The 20582-nt window shown below is 42.0% G+C and overlaps 1 long non-coding RNA gene across 2 annotated transcripts; it reads right to left on the bottom strand.

Moving 5' to 3' along the window:
• Positions 1-529: 529 nt before the first annotated feature.
• LOC148094303 (uncharacterized) lies at positions 530-19328 on the bottom strand. 2 transcript variants are annotated; one of them, XR_015715721.1, is made up of 3 exons: positions 19000-19328; positions 12448-12654; positions 530-604 (listed from the first exon to the last, which is right to left on the bottom strand). It is a non-coding gene; the product is annotated as an uncharacterized LOC148094303 (long non-coding RNA). The 2 variants fall into 2 exon arrangements; XR_015715720.1 differs by having other exon boundaries at positions 12448-12638.
• Between the last annotated feature and the right edge of the window lie 1254 nt (positions 19329-20582).

Below are 20582 nucleotides of genomic sequence, written 5' to 3'. Positions count from 1 at the left end.
ACGATCAGCTCCAGAAAGTCAAAATGCACACGTACCATGAAAAGGCATGTTAAAAAGCCCCACTGTTACTGTGCTGCGTTAATTCAGATACACTGGAGCCTGCCCTTCTCCTGCCTCTGCTGTCTAATCAACTGAAAGCTTGATCTGTGAGCCTTTTTAAGCAAGTAAACACGATTTAACATAACATTAAGGAAAATAAGCAGGCAAGCAGTGTGATAAAATCCTACAGTTCTGACCCTTTTCCTAAAACAAACAGGGCACAGGAAGCTGACACTAGTTTCCCTGCTGATGCTGAGCTTCTGGGGCCCCCGCAGGCCTGTCTGCTCTGATGCCCCCGGGCAGCCCTGCAGCAGGTGAGGGAGCTGGGAGGAGCTGGAAAGTTCTAGATGTGGGGAGGACGGAGCATTTGGTTGAGCGCTATGTAAAATAAAGCCAAAATCACAAATTCAATCCTCATACATAAACAACTGATTTTTTTGACTTGTTCAAATAAAAACCTAACTGTGCCCTAAATCCTATCTTGACTTACCATCCATTTGATATTTCTTTAGGAAAATTGTCCTTGCCCTGGGATGGTAGGAAGGGATTAATTGTAAATACCACTCTGTATAGGAAGAAGAGAAATAAGCATACTGATTTAGTTGAGAAGAAAAATACAAAATTTTAAAAATAGCTATACATCAATTTTAATCATTTAAACAGTGTTGGAAAGAGTTTTTAAGTAATGGTAGCAGGACAATTTCAGTAAAGGCAACAATATAAAAACTCTACTGGGGAAATTAAAAATTGTAGGATCTCTCTACACATGAGGAATAAACCCAGGCTATGTCTTAGACTTTTTTTTTAACTGGCACATAAATAATCTATAAATCATATATGTGCTTTCCCCCTTTGCCTTATCAATTAGAAATACCGTCCCTCTCTTTTATGCTGATATTACTGGTGCATTCCAGAAACAGTCTCAAGAAGCACGTTATGCTCTGGCCAATTAGTGTCAGATACCAGCGAATACATCAAATACGCCCAAATCAAGTGAGTTGCTTTTGGAAAATGTTCTTTACATGCGTAGGCTGATTCTAACTCCATTCAGATAGTGAACTTAGTTAGCAGAGGCTTACTTGGGGCTGTTCATCGTGGCACATTTTAAAGGACAGCATAAGAGCTCAGTGCTCTAATCTACAGGAATACTTTCATGACAGTGAATTTTTATACTTTCGACAATGATTTTTTAGTTCTGCCCTTAATTTCCAAAGCTAAAACTCGCACTGCTTCCTTCCATGCCCCATGACTAATTTGGGGCTTCAATAAGAATTCTTTCTCGACCTGATCACAGGGCTGCTTGTAAACATGAAATCTGCTGTGACTATGTAAAGTAGGTCTCCTGCAGTGCACCTTGCACCAAAGTGGGATAATATTCTACTTAGGCAAGAATACCAAACACGTACTTGAATTTTAATAACAAGTTATTAAAGTTCCCCACTATATGCAATTATAAAGATGTCATTTAAAAAACAACCCTATGATATGCTTTGGTAATGTCTATCTCAAACCATTTAACCAAACTTGTAAGAAAGCTGACCAAGATCCTGATGGAATAATGGTTAAGGCAACATTCCCCAAATCACATAATAATGGGCCTGTTTTTTAAAAGGGTATTTGAGGTCAAATATAAATAGATATAGTCTACACTCACACACTCATACACACTCCAAACCAAGATGTGCTGCTATGGCTGTAGATATAAAAATCAAGGCTGGAATAAAAGAAATGACAACATGCAGAAAAAAACAAAATTAGTTCAAGTAACAAACAAACAAAAAGCTAACGCTTCCCCTACCCTACACCCTGGTTCTTGGAGAATCACAATGCCCACTGATATGTTAAAACTAATCAGCCTAGTAATGAAGAAAGTCTAACACATCATGTCACAAATGTATTTGCCAAGAATACTTTCCCCTCCAAGTAATACAGTTAGAATGTTGCCCAAACATCATTCAGGACTGGCTGGTTTAGCAGACGTCTGAGCCATCCACTTTGACAGTCCCGCCAGCAGGGAAATTAACTTAACTGAAAGAACCAATTACCCTGTTCCTCAAGAAAGTTCCTTCCCTGAATTTCAAGTCTATTAAACTACTTTTGGAGACACTATTCCATTCAAAATTTTATTGTAAATAACTCGTAAAATTATTTTAAAGGTTTTTTCCCCACATATTTGAAAAACGAGACAATGTGAGCTTTTTGGAAAACTAAACTAACTCAGTTGTGAACAAAGTGAAAGGCAAGAGACTATCAGAGTAGCCTCTAACCTCCAGCTGCTGAGAGAATTCAACACTATTTCCTACCAAAAATAAAGCAAATACACTGAACTTGATTAAAAAATAACACGTTTGCTGAAGTAGCCATGTTATGTATTGGTGCCTATGATATGATAAAGTTTAATTAAAGATTTTGGTAGAAAACCCAGGAAAAATATGTACTTCAATCAAGGAAGCAGCAGGCACACACACACTCATACATGCCCCAAACCAAGATGTGCTGCTATGGCTGTAGATATAAAAAGCAAGAAGGCTGGAATAAAAGAAATGACAACATGCAGAAAAAAAAAAATTAGTTCAAGTAACAAACAAACAAAAAGCTGAAGCTTCTCCTACCCTACACCCAGTTCTACGACAGGCACATGCCCCAGGGCTGGCTGATCAATCCCAGCTGGTCTGGCACCTCCCAGGAACCTCAGAGAAAGGCAGAGCTGACCTCTAGGATCCTTAGGTCCTCTGGAGCTGTGACTCTCCCTTTGTGAGCATGAGGAGGAAGCCTTTTCAGGAGAAATCCACAGGAGCAGAACTGAGACAAGTTCTGAGAAGCTCATTTAATTCTCAAATCAAGGAGTACCTTGGTTTTAACTCTGTGAACTCTGGTCATACAAGTGAGTGGCTTTAAACAATCTTAAATCTCCTTAGAAAGCTCTATAAAATATAATAACTAGATCAAAAGGTTAGATTGTTTTATGGCTCAATACATACAACTAAGTTGCTTTCTAAAACTGGTGAGGGCATACTAGTGTATAATGCCACGAAACATACCAGTTTTAGCTTCTACCCCACCTTTAGTACTTAAAGAAATCCTAGTTATGTGAATGAGGAACTTAACAGTATCTCTAATTTGCATTTCTTTTGATTATATAGTTTGACCACAGTTAACAGTGTTATTTCCACTTTGGTGAGTTGCTTTTTGTTTGTATGTACTGTTTGTTTTGCACCCACTAGAACCCTAAGGTTATTAATTTGCATGAGGCTTTCACAAAATATTTTCTGTTCATAGCCTCCAACAATTTTATATATATAGAACTTGCACTTTTTGCTAATGACAAATGCTGCACATTGTTTCTGTGGAAACTTAATAACAAGCAAATGCTGAAATTGAGGTTTCTGTGTCACTTTACTGAATGTCTCCCCAAAATTAAAAACAAGTTGAAATAAAAAATCTGACTATCACATTAAACATAAAAGGCAATTCTATACTTATGAACCCTGTATTTCCAGCTTCTCACTACATTACTCACTACAGGCTTGTGCTGACTCCCTGGTCCTTGACCTGCCCTCTCACCAGCTTCTCACAAGGTCCCTCTGCGTCCAGAGCTCTGTCGGCTTCCATCCGAGGCCGTCGGAACACACTCCCTAAAACACATCAACTCCTCACCCGCAGAAATTCCTGCTCCCCCGTGGCTTCTACTTTGACTCTTACCCACTGTGATGAGTTTATAGACACAGAGGGAGTAGCCGTTGCTTCTGAGTTGTATACAATGATTTCAAACGGGAGTAATCACGAGTGGAGGAAGTTAAAATAGGCTCGCTTTATGGAGAAATTATGAAATATAAGCTGCAACCTAAAGAGTTTGCAAGCACCACAGAAACTGAATTTGGAACATTTCCACCTGCACGTCAGCCTCTTCTGCTCAGCAGCTGTGCCACAGTCACTTCACAGTCTAAGTCTCGGTTTCCTCGGCAGCAATGGAGGGAGAGTATACACGGGCCTTATTTGCAGTTAGAAGGGCCAAAGGAGGTATACATGGAAGTGAGTTGTACACCTTAAAAGAATTATATTGAGGTCCTATTTAGCCTCTCATCCAACACTACCCATACACTAACTGGTTTATAAAATCACTCAGACAGAGGCTTACTTGGCAGCACCAAGCAGAGCAAGCAGAAGTTTTCACAGGTACTTACTTGCTTTGTGTTTAAAGGTACACTTAATTAATTCATGTAATTTGTTCATTTTTTCCACAATATTTGAATATTCTGAAAAGCGAGTACTTTTCAGTTACAAAGCCATGTGCACCATCTGGGTAAATTCACACGGTTAATTATTCTAACTTTTAAAGAAATTAATAGCTCGGCTAAAGTTTAAATAGAATAAGAGCTATAGTACATTTGCCCTATGAAATAATCTCTGGCATTTACATGAAACAAATGGACCAATGGGGTTTTAACATCTTTGTGAAAGAATGTTTTCTACTTCAAAACCACAGCCTCCATTAGCTACACTGATACCCAGGCTTACTTTACACCAAGTACTACTTCTCCCTCCTTCTCCCCTCCCTCTTCCCTACTCCCCCCCTTCAAGCATCTGGTCTTTAGAACTTTTACCTGAACATTCTCACAGTCAGACAGGAATCTCCCTGCAGGAGGGGAGAGGACCTAGAGGGAGCCATGGAGATGAACATTCTTGTGCACGCTCTGGTGTCTTAACCCCCAAGACTTTGTTACAAATTCGTCTAAACCTATGTGTTCTTCTCCTTTGAAACTTTTGACCAACACTCTTGTGAACCACCCCAGCCCTTCTTAGAACAGGCAATATGAAGTCACTGAAAAAGACATATTTGTGCCAAAGTGAATATATTAAAGTAACCAGACTCTGTGGGTTCTCCTTCGGGTAAAACACCAACCAAACAACTATTCTCGGTAGCACTGGCAGCACATTACACATCACTCAGTAATTTCAAGTCCCTCTCCCACCATTTCCTTCTGTGTTCAAATCACAGTTGGGAAGAATAAAGCAGCTTCTAGGCAGTCAACTGAAAACAGCCTACTTAAGAACACCACGAAGAGTCCATGTCAGTTGTCTATTTTGAATTGAAATAATCAACTCTAACATCTTTGCAGTTGAACTGTCCTGAGTATCAACTATCTTAACAGGTGGGAGCCAGGGTATCCCCAGCCCCTACCTGGTTCCTTCATTTAAGTACCTTATGGATAAGTAAGGAGAGGGAGATGGGATGGATACTCTGAAGTTGGGGTATTCAAGTTTTCACTGACAAAAAGGAGAAGATATACCCAAAAGTCTTCACAGAGGCCCACGAGACATTAAACAGAGGCATAAACAGGACGGGCCAAGGACTGGAGTGTCGCAAGCTGGGTTGGGAGTAAGAACTGGGCTTTTGGGTAGTGAACAGGGAAAGAAACTGGCCAGACAGGACGGGAAGGGAATAAGGGGAGAAGACGCCAGGAAGAGCCAGCTCCAGGAAAGCCGCCTCCAGGCAAGGAGCCTGAGGGGGTAGCTCCCTGCTAGGGGATCCTGGGGTCAGCACAGGACAGAGGTACTCCTGAGAGCAGCGAACACCCGCCACCTCCTTACCATCGGGCATTTCCACGTCACTGAGGCGCAGGATAGGGTGGCAATCACAGAACAGGAAATCCAAGTCATAAAGTTCAAGGGCAGCCATGGCTGGTGGTTCTGCCACTGAGATCCTGGAGCCCACCCCATACACACGAGACTCATCTTCCCGAGGCCGCCCCCCAGAGTGCTGGCCCAGCCTGGGGCTGGCATTGGGCTTCAGGCGGCAGGACAGTTTGTTCCCCATGAGAACCCTTCACTCCTTGCTGCTGTCACTGCCTTCACTCAACAGTCCCACCCCCCCAACTCCCAACAGTGCCAAAGCCCTGTACAGCACAGGGGCCACTGGGCTGCCAGGCCCCGGGCAGGGCTCAAGGCCTGGCTGTGCCCCTGCTGCTGCCCCCGCTGCTGTCAGCTGTGACCGCCTCCACTGAGCTGACTAGTCTGTGAGGACAGCGAGCAGCCTGACTTAGTCCAAAGGTGTGGAGATCAGACAACTGCTGAGAATCACAGCCACCGCAAGAAGAGAGCACAGCCGAAGCTCCTCCTCCTTCCACAGCTGCTTCTCAACTGAAGGCAGTTCACCTGGTTGGCACCAGCCAACCAGAGCACATTCCGAGGTCACCTGGTTATGAAGGACCAATCCCGCCCAGTTCCCTCCAGGCCCCCACCTTACAGAGAAGGCAGTGGTTCAGGATGCCCCCTCCCTGCCCTGCACCCACTCCACCCCCTTACCAAGGGCACAGACCTGACCCAGTCTCAGGTTCCAAACATAATTTCCTAACCAAGTCCAATGTTGTCAGGAGGGCAGGAAAGCTACAAATGTATTGGCTACGGCATCGGGGTGAGGAAGTGAACAGGAAGCGAGAAAGTGAAGACAGCAACTGAGGGTTTCTCTTCCCAAGCACTTGGCTGAGAAGAGAGATGTGGCAGTAGTTAGAGGGAAATACACTGCTAAGAAATGTGTATTTTTAGATGAAAAAGAGATGTATATTTATATGCTAAAGGATAAAAGCCAATGGAGGAAAAAAATAGAAGAGGAGCAGGGAGAATGAAGGGAGTAAGGTCCCTGTGAGCAGGAGGGTTGCACTCAGAGCAGGGACGGAATAGTTCTGGAAGGACAGAGAGGCCAGGAGGGAGATGGACCTGTGCGGCCACAGAGACATTTCTGGTAGAAGAGAGACTTAGGAAGACCTCATTGGATGACCTATATATTTCTTTATTTTAATAGGCTCCTACAGGGAAAGCCTCTGGGAAGCAGAGGGTGAGGTGTCGATAAGTGTGCACTTCACAAAAGCTGAAAATACCCAACAAAACCCAAATAAAATCTTTCCTCAAAAGTAAGTAGAGGGGATTCCAAGGTGGTGGCAGACTGAGTGGAAGCTACACTGACACTATCCCAGAAGAAAACTGGAATTACAACTGAAATATAGAAAACCCATTCTGAATAATCAAGTGAAGACTAGCACGAGAGAACCCTTAAAACTAAGGACCTAAAGTAGAGACCGCATAGAGACTGGTAGGAAGTGTAGAGGCATAAGAGGGCTGGCTGGGCTCCAACAGGCAGCAGCTAAAGGTCTGGAGGGATATCTGAACCAATGGGGGGTTCCCACTGAGGAGTCTGGGGTCTAAACCCCAAACAGGACTTCCCAGCCCAGAGCACCAGAACTGAGAAAGGTGTCCACGTAACATCTGGCTGTGAAAGCACCAGGGTTTCTTTTTTCTTTTTTTAAGTTTACCTTTATTGTTGATAGTATTAAAAAATGTTCCTTTTTTTCACCTATTGATCCCCTACACCCTGTACCCCTCCCCCCAGGCCTTCACCACACTACTGTCTGTGGCCATGCGTTATGCATATATGCAAATAAATTCTTATATTAATCTCTCTTCACCCACCCAGCCACACATCTCCACCATCCCTCTGAGATCCCTCAGTCTGCTGCATGCTCTGTGTCTCTGGATCTATTTTGTTCATCAGTGTATTTTGTTCATTAGATTCCACATATGAGTAAGATCATATGACACTTGTCTTTCCCTGACTGGATTATTTTGCTTAGCATAGTACTCTCAAGGTTCCACCATGCCGACTCAAAGGGTAAGGGATCCTTCTTTTTTACAGCTCTATAGTACTCCATGGTGTAAATGTACAAGAAGATGCTTGATATCATTTCATTCTTCTTGAACTTGTAGAGACTTATTTTGTGTCCTAATATGTGGTCTATATTTGAGAATGTTCCATGAAGCAGCAGGGTTTCTGTCTGCCAGGGAGAATGGATGGAAATGCAGGCACCCTCTTAACGGGCCAATGCACAAAGTTTCCTGTGCAGCCACTCACGTTGGGCTCCAGCAGAGGGAGAGCAGAGCGGACTAGAGCTGTGCTAGCAGAATCCAGGGGTGATGGATCCAGGCGATAGAGCTCAGAGGGCAACCATCTGGATTCCTGTGCCAAGTCATTCCCCCTTACTGCAGAGGACATCTTTCTCAAAAAGACATTCGCCAGCCAGGCAGCTTTTGCCTTGGGGGGAAGCAGTTATCCCACCCACTGGAGTACTCTTGCCCCACCCTTGCTGTGCTCTACAGCCTGAGGCTCATTAAGAGACTTAAGATCAATCAGCCAGTGGGCAGAGGTGGACCTCTGGGAGATTTGAGTCTTTGATCTGCGCTGGACCTGGTCCTTGGAAAAGCAGGCATTGGTGTGCATCTTGGTCCTGTCCAAATGCACCCAGCCCCAACAGAGGGGATCTCAAGCCGAAGGTTGTAAATAGCTCCAAACAGGGTACTCAAGAGCACTGCCACAAAGTGTCTGATACTGGCCTGCACCAGAGACCTCCAAAAAGACTGAGTGTCCTAGCAGATCCACCTAATATATAAAAACAACCCAAATAGGCAGCCAAAATGGGGAGACAAAAAAATAAGCAACAAATGAGAGAACAAGAGAAGTATCCAGAAAAAGAGTTAAATGAAATGGAGATAAGCAACCTATCAGATATAGAGCTAAGGATACTGATTGTAAGGATGCTCAACAGCATGAAAAAAGATATAGAAACTATGAAAAATGACCAGGTAGAAATGAAGAATCAGATAGAAGAAATAAATAATACATTAGAAGGAATAAACAGCAGATCAGAAGAAGCTGAGGGCTAGATCAGCAAATTAGAAGCCATGGTAGAAAAATATCACTCAATTAGAGATCCAAAAACAAAAAACAATTAAAAAACAGGACAATTTAAGGGACCTGTGGGACAACATGAAATGTAACAATATTCACATTATAGGAATGCCAGAAGGGGAAGAGAGTAAGCAAGGGATAGAGGATTTGTTTGAAGAAATAATGGTAGAAAGCTTCCCTAACCTGGTAAAGAAAAAAGCCAAACAAGTTCAGGAGGCACAGAGAGTCCCAAGCAAGAACAACCCAAAGGGGACCATGCCCAGACACGTCATAATTAAAATGCCAAAAATTCAAGAGAGAGAGAGAATCCTAAAAGCAGCAAGAGAAAAGCAATCTGTTACCTACAAAGGAGCTCCTATAAGGTTGTCAGCTGATTTCTCATCAGGAACTCTACAGGCCAGAAGGGAATGGCATGAAGTATTCAAGGTACTGTAAAACAAGGATCTGAAATCAAGACTATGCTATCCAGCAAGGCTATCATTCAAAATAGATGGTGAAATAAAGAGCTTCTCAGACAAAAAAAGGCAAAAGGAGTTTTTCACAACCAAACCAGCACTGCAAGAGATGTTAAAGGGACTGCTGTAATAATAAGAGACAGAGAACATAGGCATGCAGAATTAAAATGGCAATAAATAAGGACCTATCGATAATAACCTAAAGGATTTTAAGGGAGAGATCAACAGCAATACAGTCACAGTAGGGGACTTTAACACCCCACTGACTTCACTGGATAGATCTTCCAGACAAAAAGTCAACACAGAAACAGTGACTCTAAATGGCACACTAGATCAGATGGATTTAACTGATATTCACAGAACATTTCACCCCAAAGCTGTAGAATATACATTCCTCTCAAGTGCACATAGGTCATTCTCAAAGACAGATCACATGCTAGGACACAAAACAAGTCTCTACAAGTTCAAGAAGATCGAAATCATATCAAGCATCTCAGATCACAGTGGCATGAAATTAGAATCAACTACAGTAAAAACACTCAAAAACATTCAAACACATGAAGGCTAAACAGCATGTTATTAAACAATGAATGAATTACCAATAAGATTAAGAAAGAAATCAAAAACTTCCTGGAACTGAAAATGAACACACAACCCCAAATCTATGGGACACAGTGAAAGCAGTCCTAAGAGGAAAGTTCATAGCACTACAGGCCTACCTCAAAAAGCTAGAAAAATTTTTAATAAACTATCTAACCCTACAACTTAATTAGAAAGCTCCCCTGTGAAGCTGTCTGGACCAGGGCTTTTGTTTGCTGGGAGTTTTTTTTAATTACTGCTTTGATTTCATCAGTTGGTATTAGCCTATTCAGGTTTTCTGGTTCTTCCTGATTCAGTTTTACGTTATCTCACTTATATTTGGAATCTAATAAACAAAACAGACTGAGGAACAAAATAGATCCAGAAACATAGAAGCATGGAACAGACTGATGAATCTCAGTGGGCAGGCAGGGGTGGGGGAGTGGTTGGGGAGAGATTAATCAAAGAACTTATATGCATAACCCATGGACACAGACGACAGTGTGGTGAAGGCCTGGGGAGGGGGTGTGGATGCAGGGTGGAGGGGATCAATGGAGGGGAAAAAAGGGGTAACTGTAATATTTTCAACAATTAGGATATATTAAAAGAGAACAAACAAAAAAAGTAGATAGATTGGGCCCTGCCAGTGTTGCTCACTGGCTGAGTGGCAACCCATGAACCTGCAGGTCAGAATTCGATTCCTGGTCAGGGAACATGCCAGGTTTCTGGCTCAGTTCCCAGTAGGGGGCGTGAAGGAGGCAGCCGGTAAATGACTCTCATTATTGATGTTTCTCTCTCTCTCTCTCCCTCTCCCTTCCTCTCTCTTGATTCAGAAATCAATAAAAATATATCTAAAATCAATAAAAATATATCTCTGAAATCAATAAAAATATATCCAAAAATAAAAATGTAGGTAGATTGAAAAGAAATTTGAGCAAAAACCAAGAAGCTCTACAATAAATAGATGTCACAAAAGTAGAAAAGGAGGCTAATTATTTCTCCCAAGGAGTCAAAAGGAATAGCTACAACTTTTAAAAAAGAGTCAAGAAAAAAAATTTAAAAGAAAATGACATGTAATTGAAAAAAGTGTGAACATTTACAAACCCTTTAATCACATAGGTGCCCAAAAAAAAAGGAGCAGAGGGAGTGTTCCCCTTTATTAAAAGGATGACAAGAGTGAAATGTCACCTCAAAAATCAGGGAAGCAGAGATTATTGATATTTAATAGTTTTAAAGATATAAGTAAGGTTTGGTGACAAGAAGGAGCAATGTATTAAAATGTGGAGACACAGTGGAGTGGGAAAGGAACCGATGAAGTTCAGTTATAGTAAAAAGCATCTAGTTAAATCCTTAGGATGTAGTGACTGCATTCCATGGTGATATTGTCTAACGTCCTAGGAATGTCATTAGATACTATTCTGGATGACTCTTGTAGACTTGAGATGACACCTAACATTATGTTACAAAGTAGTGCCTGCATTTAACAACAGATACACATAAAAAGAAATGCATGACCTTGAATATTAAAGAATTTTAAACTTGCTAAGCCAAAAAATAATAAAATTATTAGGAAAGTAGATTTTAAAATATTTTGTTTGATGAGCACATTGGTGAGCAGTACGAAAAAACCCTCTACTTCTATAATAGTGGCAAATCTGAGAGAGCAAAGGGAAGCTAATAGGAGTGGTATGATTTGAATTATGGCAGATTTTGATTTTGTGACAGAACCAGAGACCTTGCTTTTGTGACTGATGGTTGAATATCCCATGGGAGGAATTTATGATCAGTGTTTTACGTGGTCTGGTGTAAACTCATTCATTCATTCATTCAATTCATTCATTCAATACCCATTCAATACCTGAGCCCTTACCACATACCACACACATTTTTAGGTGCTGGGGATGTTGCTTTCACCAAGATAAACAAGGTGCCTATTCTCATAAAATTTATTTAGTAGAAGGGTCAACACACAGTGTTAACCATCACACCTCAAACTGATGGCTCAGGATGGCTATTGATCTCCAGCTATTCTGTCTTCATTCCAGACAGCAGGGCAAAATGATAAGGGAGATTGTTTTCATAATATCCACATAGCAGAGTGCTTACATATTACTGCCTTAAAGACTAGTCACATGGCCCCACCTAGCTGCAAAAGAGGCTCGAAAAATGTAATCACATAACTGAGTAAGTAACACAGAAGGGAGAACTGGTTATTGGAAAGTAACTAGCACTCTATGACACAATCTGTAAGGAAAGATTAGAAAAGTTTCAACTTCAGGAATAATCATGATAAAGTTTCATAGCCCTTGGTAAGCATATGTGAAAAATTTATACCACCTGGTCTGTAATAATCTTTTCTGAAGCAAACAGGACAGAAACAGTGGAGACAGGCTTAAGCTATAGAATGAAACTAGGTTACACAGAAGAAAAATTTTCCCGCAGTCAAGTAATCAGGATTACAGAGAACATGTGTATCGTGACTAATAGGGTTCCAGCCTGAGTATTATAACTAGTGGTTCTTACAGAAGAGGATTTTGTGTGTAAGTAACATGCACATTTTTCCTGAGCTGAGCTGATCATCATCGTCATATTCTCAAAGGCATACGGAAACAAAAATTCTAAGAATCACTATACCTGATTTGATGGGGAACAACTCATTCCCAACTTCAGAAAATTATAATCCGGATTTGTTAGGAAGTGGGGCATTCGATGGTGTTGATAGTCACATTTTAGTAAACTGTCCGGTGTCTCTTCCACCTGTCTCTTTCCACGCCCTCTGAACTCTTCTCCCATCTTCTTTCTTCTCACAGCATGTGGGTTTCTTTCTGCCAAGTGAGTCAACTGAGATGAGAATGTTAATTCATTTGATACATTGCTCTGAAAAAAATAATAAGGGTGTTAGTTTGCCAGACCATCAGGGCATTAATGTTTATTGGACACGTCAGTTTCAGCCCCAAAGATCCACTGTGATTACAGTCCCAAAACTCAGTGCATTTTATCAGACGAGTTCTAAGACAGGCCTGCAGTGTTAGAGGAGGGTTTTTTCTTTTCCTTTCCTTCCTTTTCAATTCTTTTTAGGTGTTCAGTAAGTTTATTAAATAAATGTCAGTAGAAAAAATGCCCTTGGTCTCTCTAGTGAGCTCAGTGAGGTGTATGTGCATCAGATATTTAATGGTATGTAGCTGGCTAGCTGGCTTCAATATACCCCTTTAAAAAGAAATAATCTGCCTCAGCTCAACACTGGAGCTTTAAAGTTAAGTGTCTTACTCCAGCTGTTATTTCCTGAGCGTACAACAGAAACTGGCACACAGTGTTCAATAAATGACTAAGTTAATTAATTTTATGTTTGGAAAAACCCAGCTATAAGAGAGGAAAATTAGCCACCTTTCGATTCTACAAAGAAAAACAGAAAGAAAATCTCCAGATAAACTGACCTAAGTAACAGGATTAACCTCCTCTGTCCCCAGCACCCGTGGAAGAACCAGGCCAGACTTGTAAGCCGGCCGCCCTGTCCTCGGAAGGCCATCCCAGAGGCTGGCCCAGCCGGCACCTGGGAACTTAGATTTCCAGAGGGTTCCCACCACGTTTAGTTTAGAGGAGCCCCCTGTGCCTAAACGGTTTGTACAAACAATGTGGTTTGTATGAAACACTGGCTTTCCTTGTGGGTCTGGACCTTGGCTGTATGCTGGTATGGGATGCCCAGAGGATGGGCCCCCAACAAAATCTCAGGGCACTGAGTCCTGCTGGCAGCATTTCAGGTGTCCCAGAACTGGGTGCTGGGAGTTAAGTGCTCCCTTGTGACTCCCCTGAGAGGGGACCTTGGGAGCCAACGCCTGATTCCTCGGGACTTCTCCCCTGGAGCCTTTGCAAATTTTGCCTTGTCCTTTCCCTGCAATAAATCAAAGCCAAGAATCTGCTAAGGAATCAGCAAACCAGGGGTCTTGGGGACCCCGACCCATCCAACAAAACAAATCAATGTTTACTCTTGCCAATTTTTCCTCCCTTTGAACACAAAAATGGCTAAACTCGTTTTATACAATAAGTTGCCTGTTATTACTAATAACTCAATAAACTTATGTGCCTAAGGTAGGTGTCTACAGATGACCCCATCAATCAGTCACAGGCGTTACCTTGTCTCCATGTGCTTATGCTTCTCCCTAAGTTGAGACCTTCCTCCTGAGCCGCTCTGGGCCTGCTCCCCAAGGTGGGATTGTGAGGACTCCTGGACTGCCAGGCGCTCTGGGAGGAGGTGGTGCCATCGCTCATGTTATGAATCTCCCCAGGGCTTTTCCCTCCACACTTGTATCCAACTCTTTTACTCAGAGATTCCTCTTATTTATTGCTTATTTGCATAGGCTTCTTTGACTTTAATCCAAACCTGCGCAGGCAAAGCTTTGTTTCTAACTAAAGTGTGCTTAGCGGATTGAATTTCTTGCTGATACTGTCCCAGGAAAAGGCTCTTGGCAGCCGCAAATACAGAACAGGAGTTACTAGAACTCTGTCTGTGAGAGGCTGGCGCCCCCACCAGCGGAGCTGGCACTGGTAGCTGTCTTACTTCTCAAGAACTTTGTACCTCTGTTTTGTTGCTGATGAAGAGGAACATTCGTTAACTGGAGTGAATGTAGAATAAGAGTTAGCAACGTGTTGAAACCAGGCCAGATTGGGCTGGGCAGGGCAGGGGTGAGCAGACACCAGGGGAAAGAGACCTGGCAGGGATGCTAAAGCAGATCCTCCAGGAAAACCCACAAGGTCAAATTGGTCCGCACCTGGGGCGTGTCCTTGGGGCAGCTCTTCACCTTCCAGCACCTGAGGCCACTCTGCACACAGTGGTGGGGGGCATGACTGCCTCAATCAGCATTATCAGGTGCAGCCTGTGAACTCAAAGTGGCCCAGGCAGGGTGCCCGCAAAGCCCTGGGCCAGCGCACTTCCCAGGAAGGCACATGCCCGGGTTTTGGGTTCAATGCCTGGTCGGGTACATTCAGGAGGAAACCAGTGATGTTTCTCTCACATGGATGTTTCTCCCTCTCTCCCTCCTCCCCCATCCTCCCTCTAAAATCAATTTTAAAAACAGAATTACCATATGACGCAGCAGCAATTCCACTACTGGGTATATACCCAAAAGAACTGAAAGCAGGATCTCTAAGAGATATTTGCAAATCCATGTTCATTGTGGCATTATTCACCTAGCCAAGAGGTGAAAGCAAATCAAATGCCCACACACAGATGAAAAGATAAACAAAATGTGATATGAACATACAATGGATTATTATTCATCTTAAAATAGAAGGAAATCCTGTGACATGCTACAGAATGGATAAACTTAGACATGATGCTACGTGAAATTAGGCAGGCACAAGAAGAAAACTGTGTGATTCTACTTATATGAGGTATCTAAAGTAATCAAACTCATATAAACAGAAAGTAGAATGGTGGGTTGCCAAGGGCTAAGGGGTGGGAAAAATGGGAGTTGTTTATTAGGTATAGAGTTTCAATGTTACAGTATAAACAAGTTCTGGAGATCACAGGACGATGGAAGGCCAAGACGGGGGTGTAGGGAAACACTGTACTTGCCTCCTCCCACAACCACATACAAATTACAACTAAACCACAGAACCATCATTTAGAACCATCTGAAATCTGGCTGAATGGAAGTCCTACAACGAGAGAATTAAAGAAGCAGCCACACTGAGACTGGTAGGAGGGGTGGTCTGACACCCACGTGTGGCATATTTTTTAATCAGGAGGGATACCTTGGCTGTGGAAGTGCCCCCATGAGGATCAAGGGGTCCCAGTCCCACTCCAGACTCCTCAGTCCAGGGTTTCAGTGCCAGCAAGAGAAGTCCCCAAATTCTGACTGTAAAAACCATCAGGGATTGGGGCTAAGTGAGACCAAGGCTGCTGGAGTCCCAGGCAGTTCCTCTTACAGGGCCCACACAGACTTACTCAGATTCACTCCCTCTGAGCTCCAGCACTGGGACAGTAGCTTGAAAGGCACCAGGGACATACAGAGGGGAACTAAATTGTCTGACCTCAGTAAGAATTGGGGGGCAGCTTCCTCCCAGACAAAAGTGCTGGCAGAGGTTATTGTTCCTTTGCTGAAACCTCCCCTCCACAGTGCATTCAGGGAGTTGCCATATCTGAGACTCCATCAACCTGGCCCACACTGTTCACCACCCCTGGCTGGTGATTCCCTGAGACCCCACCCTATCCAGTTTGCAACCCAACCCAATTTGCAGTGGTTTTTCCATAGGAATAGCCTGTCCTAGCTCAGGCTTCAGACTTTCCTAAAATATCTCAAACAAACAGCAGATGGCCTCAGCCTGCCCCATACCTCTTGCTAAGTGGTCCTAGGCCCAGCACTAGGGGCAGCAGGCCTTGGTTCATAGCTTGGCCTCTCCTAGGGACCTCCAAGCCCAACACAAGTACCAGCACCTGCAGATCACTCTGCAGATCATTCTGTAGCTTGAGCCAGGTGGTCCCAGGCAGAGCACAGGAGGTAGCTGACTTTGCACCTCCCAGGTGGCCCCAAAGACAGTGCACCCAGTAGTCAGCTTCAGACCAGATTACAACCCTACCACATCCAGGAGCAGCACACTCAAGTGGCAGACTTGGTGAACACCAAAGGCCCACTGAAGTAAGTCCTGCTCCAAAGAGGTATCTCCTGCACAGCAGCTCTTCCACTGTAGTCACAGCTGGTCCTCACAGCCAACTGGCCTGGGGGTCAATTCCTCCCACTGGCAACAGTAATCAAGACTCAACTACAACAGGACAGTGTACAAAGCACACACAGGGGCACACCTAGAGTGCCCAGCTCAGGTGACTGGGGAGGCTGAGGCACTGGGCCCTACAGGGCACCTAAAGGACGCAAGGCTACTCTACCAATTCCAGAACACATTTCAGCTCTGCCTAATACATAGAAACAAACACAGTGAATCAGCTAAAATGTGGAGACAAAGAAACATGTCGCAAATGAAAGAACAGAAGAAATCTCTAGAAAAAGAACTAAATGAAACAGAAGCAAGCTAACTCCTGGGTACAGAGTTCAAAGCAATGGTTATAAGGATGCTCAAGGAACTAAATGAGACCTTTAAGAAACTTAGGGAGAACTTCAAGGAACTTAGTGAGAACATCAATGAGCCCAACCAGTGTGGCTCAGTGGTTGAGTGTCAAGCCATGACCCTGGAGGTCACAATTTGATTCCCAGTCAGGGCACATGTCCAGGTTGTGGGCTTGATCCCCAGTAGAGGGTGTGCAGAAGGGAGCCGATCAATGATTCTCTCTCATCATTGATGTTTCTCTCTCTCTCCCTCTCCCTTTCAATGAAATCAATAAAAACATATTTTTAAAAAAAAATTAAAAAGGCCAGTTAGAAATGAAAGAAGCACAGAGTCCCAAACAAGATGAACCCAAAGAGGTGACACCGAGACACATCATAATTAAAATGCCAAAGGTTACAGGCAAAGAGAAAATCTTAAAAGCAGCAAGAGAAAAGCAATTAGTTACCTACAAGGGAGCACCCACATGATGGTCAGCTGATTTCTCAACAGAAACCTTGCAGGCCAGAAGGGACTGGCAAGAAATATTCAAAGTGATAAAAAGCAAGGACCTACAACCAAGATTACTCTACCCACCCAAGCTATCATTTAGAATGGAAGGTCAGATAAAGAGCTTCACAGACAAGAAAAAGCTAAAGGAGTTCATCACCACTAAACCAGTATTACATGAAGTGTTAAAGGGTCTTCTTTAAGAAGAAAATTAAAAAAAGAAAAGATATGAATAAAATGGCAATAAATACATATCTATCAATAATATAAAAATCAAAATAAACAAACAAGGAATCTAATGAACAAAATAAAATGATAAATAAAATAAAACCAGAGGCATGGAAACATGGAACAGACTGACGAATTTCAGAGGGAAAGGGGGAGGTGGGACAGAAAGAGATTAACCAAAGAACTTATATGCATACAGGGACACAGACAATAAATCCGGTGGTGAAGGCCTGGGGCGGGGTGGGGTCCGGGTGGAGGGGTGCAATGGCAGGGGAAGAAGAGGGGACATCTGTAATGCTCTCAATAATAAAAAGGTTTTAAAAAAAAAAAAGGTTTTAAAAAAAAGTTCTGGAGAGCTGTTGCATGGGAATATACTCAAGACTACTGACCTGTACACTTAAAAATGATTAATATGGTATATTTTATGTTATAAGCTTTTTACCACAATTATTTTCTAAAATGAGTGCAACACTTGAAAACAGATAAAGAAATGAAATTACTATACACTACTAGCCAGAATAGTTGCCCAATATTCCAGAGATTATTATCAAAGATGGGAAAGCAAATCGATTTAAGCAATAGTTGCAAATACAAGCCAGCCTTTATAGTAGGTGTGTATAGCTGTCTTGAAACTCAAGTTTGAAACACATAAATCACTGTTGTGTTTAGAAGCACAAATAAACACTTTGTCAGAGAGGTATTAACACCAGCCAATTATGCTATAAATTTGGGGTATAATAAATGGTTTTAACCGTCACTACCAATTATGAATGACAACCCAACTGCTATACCAAAGAGTATAATGTAGTGAACTTAATTAAAAAAATTTTTTTAGAAGTTTTTCTATTTGTGTTAAATGATGTTACCCAACAAAATTTCTGGTGTTGCAATTGTTTGCTACCGAAGCACAATCCAGCCCATCCTGACACACTGATCATTTGCAAAACTCAATGGTATAATTTTTAAATAATATAAGTCATTTAAGTATTTACATTGTTATTTTCTGGGTATTAATATTGTGTGGTTCAACACAATAGTTCCTAAAAATGTACCTTACTAACAACATCTGCAATGAATCTGGATATTTATAAACATGATTTTATGTGTTTCCTGACTAGGTAACAGAAGTCATGCAAATTGTTCAGTTTTGTCAGTTTCTTAGGCCCTACAACACAGCTATCAAAAAATAAGCTTTCCAAAAATCAGTTCTTGTTGTACATTAATTATATCATAACGCCAAAGTTAACTGTATTTTTTCATTAAGGACAACACTAAAGAGGCAAACTAAATGTAATACACAATGGTTGCTGATGCATATTTACATATGTATTTTTTAAAGCTGTTGTAGAGAGCAATAAAAGAAAATACATAATCTAAAAGCACTGTTCATTTATAATATAAACAATTGTACACCAAGTTAGGTTTTCATCCACGGTAGGCTGTCCTTCTGGCATGAGAGTGTATGTTCATGTTGCCCAGATTCAAACATACTCATCTTCCTTAATGATTTCCAAAGCTGAAAACAAAAGGGAATACGCTCCTTAAAAGTACAACTCAAAACCCTAATGTTATATTATACATAAAAATAGTGAATCCTAAATTAACTAAAACAAAGTCAGTCCTGTATTGAAACTTCATGTATTAAATAGTAAAGAATCTTATATTTGAAGTCAGCTATACCCAAAAGAAACTTTGAGTACTTCATTCTTCATATACCTTTAAATGTTACTTTCTTCAACTATGTCAACACTAATCTTCATTAATATTTACTGCTGGAATCTACTGAGTATATTTTGAAATTTTTAATTTGCATATCACAGCTCTGAGAAGGATTGTCTTCCTTTCCAAAGTGAAACATAAATGGAAAGGGGAAAGTTAACATTTCCAAGGTTGCATGTGAAGATGGAACAAAAATTAAGTTGCTAAGGAAGGCAACATGTCAATCACTGTTCAAAAAGCAAGTGAGCCCCAGCCTGTTTGGTGCAGTGGTTAGAGAATCGGCCTGTGGACGGAAGGGTGCCGGGTTTGATTCCAGCCAAGGGCACACACCTCCGTTGCAGGCTCGATCCCTGGTCCCAGTGGGAGACCTGTGGGAGGCAATCAATCGATGTGTCTCTTTCACATGGATGTTTCTCTCTCTCCCTCCCTTCCACTCTCTCTGAAAAGCAATGGAAAAAATATCCTCAAGTGAAGATTTAGGAAAATTTAAATTAAAATTTTTAAAAAAGCAAAAACAAACCATAAGAAACATTTACACAAAAGAACATTTCACAGAACTACTTAAAGCCTTTCAGTGTACATACAGACATGCTGTCTTATATTAGCACACTCTGGAAAGATACAACGTGATAAGGAGAAACTCTTTACCATTAATTTATGTCAGGAAATTTTGGGTTAGAAGAGACATCAGACTGGAAAAAACAAGTGTATGCAGGAACAACAAAAAAATAAAAGCCATATGGAATCCAGTTCTAAGTTACTTCATATTCATACATTCTTTTTTTAAAAATTGATTTTAGAGAAAGGGAGAGAGAAACATAGATCAGTTGCCTCCCATATGTACCCTGACTGGGGATCAAACCCTCAACCTGGGTGTGTGCTCAGACTGGGAATCAAACCTGCCGCCGTTTTCGGTGTACAGGAGGCTGCTCCAATCAACTGACCCACGCCAGCCAAGGCCACATTCATACATTCTTAAGAGGAGACAGACCCACACAAGAAATGGCAAATCACAAAAACTCTGTGCACATCAACACGGCTACAGTGGTTCTGGCTTCACAGGACTTTCCGCCATTGGCATCTTAATGGAGTCCCTTGGCCTCCTTTTCTAAAATTTACACACACACCCCACCCTCACTTAATGTTTCTTCTTAGTGCTTATCACAATCTAATATGCTACATATATTTCATTTATCTTGTGTACTGCCTTTCCTGCTCGAATATGACACACAAAGGCCGGGACTTTGTGTTGCTCACTGCTGAATTCCTAGTCTTAG

The sequence above is a fragment of the Miniopterus natalensis genome, chromosome 1 (genome assembly GCF_054644295.1).
Source record: "Miniopterus natalensis isolate mMinNat1 chromosome 1, mMinNat1.hap1, whole genome shotgun sequence".
In the NCBI taxonomy this organism is placed as follows: Eukaryota; Metazoa; Chordata; class Mammalia; order Chiroptera; family Miniopteridae; genus Miniopterus; species Miniopterus natalensis.
The sequence above is the reverse complement of the archived record's forward strand: the minus strand, read 5'-3'. Positions and strand labels throughout refer to the sequence as shown.